Source organism: Rutidosis leptorrhynchoides, chromosome 4 (assembly GCF_046630445.1).
Source record: "Rutidosis leptorrhynchoides isolate AG116_Rl617_1_P2 chromosome 4, CSIRO_AGI_Rlap_v1, whole genome shotgun sequence".
Classification (NCBI taxonomy): Eukaryota; Viridiplantae; Streptophyta; class Magnoliopsida; order Asterales; family Asteraceae; genus Rutidosis; species Rutidosis leptorrhynchoides.
The window spans coordinates 42,257,957-42,261,384 of NC_092336.1; the positions used below are offsets into that span (position 1 = coordinate 42,257,957).

The 3,428-nt window shown below is 30.3% G+C and overlaps 1 non-coding gene across 1 annotated transcript; it reads right to left on the reverse strand.

Annotated features, from left to right (window-relative positions):
- Nucleotides 1–2,338: 2,338 nt before the first annotated feature.
- On the reverse strand, nt 2,339–2,445 carry LOC139846217 (small nucleolar RNA R71). Its single transcript, XR_011758948.1, has one exon. It is a non-coding gene; the product is annotated as a small nucleolar RNA R71 (small nucleolar RNA).
- Nucleotides 2,446–3,428: the final 983 nt, after the last annotated feature.

The window sequence follows — 3,428 nt, forward strand, 5'->3', positions numbered from 1 at the left end:
TTAAGACATAAAATCGAAAAACCGGTCATTAAACGGTAAAAAACCCCTTTTTATAATAATAATAATACTACTTATATATATATATATATATATATATATATATATATATATATATATATATATATATATATATATTTATACAAATATAGTTTAAAAATATAGCGTTAAACTTGGCTAACTCCCTGCGGAACGAACCGGACTTACTAAAAACTACACTACTCTACGATTAGGTACACTGCCTATAGTGTTGTAACAAGGTTTAGGTATATCCATTCAATAAATAAAAAAAATAACTTGTGTAAAATTGTAGCGTATTTAATAGTATTTAGTAGTAAAAAATAATCTATTTCGTATACTACCCTGCACACATCAAGTATTTTTGGCGCCGCTGCCGAGGACTCACTTAACGCCGAAGCGAAATGCTATAAAAATATATATTTTTAATCTATTTTTGTAAAAAAAAAGTTTTAAATATTAAAAACATAAAAAAAAATATAGTATATATAATTATTTAAGTGTTTAAGTAAAAAAGAAAATATATTTTATAAAAAGTATAAAAGTATTTTTTTTAAATATAATTATAAATATTACTTATATATTATTTTTATAAATTAAAAATCATAAAAAAAAATTATAAAAGTAATCGGGCCGACACTGTAGCAGCCCAAACATTTGAACTGGATCCGCAGGTCATGCGACCGCATGACAATATAACTAACACTCCATGCGATCGCATGGAGTGACTTGACAGACCTGAAACCTTAGTCTGATCGAATTAGGGTTAGTAATTAATATTAATTATAATTAAGTTTAGGGTTAAATTTTATAATAATTATTATTATTATGGTTTAATTAAATAATAATTAGTGTTTGTTTTTAGTTATAATTTGTAATATTAAGTTTAATTATTATTATTAAATATATAAATAAATACTTTTATAAAATAAATAATATTTTCATAAAAATTGTATTTTTATAACTTTAAGTTTTATATTTTCATATCTTTTTAATCGTTTAAATTGTATATTTATCGTTCGTAATTAGTTTTAAGATTAGTTTTTGCCGTACTTTATTTTTATTTCTAGATTTTTAGGCTTTGCCGTAAAATTCCTTAAGTGCTTTTTTCTTTAGACTAAGATTTAGGTGCTTTAGAATTTTGCGACGTCGTTTTAAGATTTTAGTACTTTTTAAGTTATTGCCGTTTTGGATATAGAATTCCTTTTAAGCTTTAATACCTTTAGACGTAAGTTTTAATTTTTAGTTTTTAGACTTTTAAGTTTCGACGTTTTTCTTTCTTATTTTTATTTTTCGACCTTTTATTTTTCGACGTTTACGACGCACTCTTTTTCTTTCTTATTTCTCGACGCTCTAGTTTTTAGGACATGGAATTTTCTTTATCTTCTTTAAACTTCGACGAAAAATTATTTTAAGTGGTTAAATTGATAGACATCCAAAATTTTCTGATTCGTAGTAATAGTTGGATTTGTTAGTGGCGAGTTGTGGGCTTCCGATTTAAAGAGTCCTGGCTACCTGCTGCATCTATTGGCTATTCGAAACGTGGGCAAAATAAGAAAAGTCTATTAATTTGATAGCTTTAATAATTTTTATCTTTTATAACTAATAGGATATTCAGTGAATGCACCGAGCAAAACGTTCATCACCTTTCATACGTTCACCACCTGTAACTCGATCAAGACATCTAGCCAATATTGTCGCCGTTGATTTTTCTTTAGAATCGTCATCTAGTCGACCAAGTACTCCAATTCAAATTTTTTATAATCCATTTTTTGAACCCGACCTCACAATTGAGAATTCGGAGGATATTCAGGGACAATTCAGAGATCCTGAACCACTAATCATTCCTCCTGAACCACAAATCACTCATCCAGAGATTGTCAAGGAAGAAACCATTAAATCAGAATCATCTAGTGATTCAGATTCAACAAATTCAATCATGGAAAATCTGGAACCTCTAAGTATGGAAGACCGAATGAGAGCTAAACGCACTGGCCAAGGTCATGCAATTGCTCAACCAGACATTAATGCACCAGATTATGAAATCAAAAGACAAATCCTACACATGGTAACTAATCAATGCCAATTTAGTGGTGCGCCGAAGGAAGATCCAAACGAACATCTTCGTACTTTTAATAGGATCTGTACTCTATTCAAAATCAGAGAAGTTGAGGATGAACAGATATATCTCATGTTATTTCCCTGGACTTTAAAGGGAGAAGCCAAAGATTGGTTAGAATCGTTACCTGAAGGGGCGATTGATACATGGAATGTCTTAGTTGAAAATTTTCTTTAACAATTCTTTCCGGCATCTAAAGTCGTGAGACTTCAAGGAGAAATTGTTACGTTCACACAAAAGCCAAATGAAACTTTATATGAGGCGTGGACAAGATTTGGAAAGTTATTGAGAGGATGTCCTCAGCATGGTTTATGTAACATCCCGCCTTTTTCCATTTACTTTTCCGTTATACTAATTTAAAGTCCGTTATATGTTTATAACATCTCCCGTTGATACGCGTTTTAAATTATCTCGTTTAGGTAATTCCCGCACCCGAACGAAAGTTGAGGGACTAAACTTGACAAGGGATCAAACCCTTGACTAGGTCAAAGGGTCAAACCCCTTTCACCCATTCATTATCATCTCCATCTCTCTCTCTTTCTCTCTAGCAAGAACACACCCAATTTCCAAATTCATTCAATCATCATCTAAATTCGATCTAGGAGGCTTACAACAAAATAAATTACATATTCGTGATCCTCTCTTCATCCTCTTCGTTTTGGTACCAACTTCATCTCGTTTGGGTAACATTTCTAAAACACTAGTTTTCTTTAAATTTGTGTTCTTGACTTAAAAGTATGTTAATTAGTGTCTATGGCTCATTGTGATGTCGTGTATGTAATTTGTATGCTCGATTTGTTGTTTTTGGTGTAACTAGTTCATTATGAAAATTTCTTGCTAAATCCTTGATTTTGGATGATCAAATGTTATTAGATTGTTAATGTGCATGTTTTAAAAGTGTTACTAGTATCATTAGCTTCATTTTGATGTATAGATTGATTAAAGAAACTTCATAAACGCGATTATTGATTTTGTGAACTTTTGGTTAGGGTTGACAACTCTTAAAACGAACTTTTGATGCGTTGAATGCTTGTTAATGTTATTGATAAGTGTTTAGTTGTATTACATGTTTCATTACCTTCAAAACGGCATATCATATGTATAAATTGGATTCCCGAAACTTAAATTACAATTGATAAACTTGAAACTTGAAAATAAACCTCTATTGATCACTTGACGGGATTTTGGTTATAGTATATGATGTTTTTGCTTGATGAAAAGTGCTTAGTTGCGTTCCTTGTCGAAAGAGCTTTCCGATGATATAAAATACATGTTCTAATTGTTTGCGGATCAT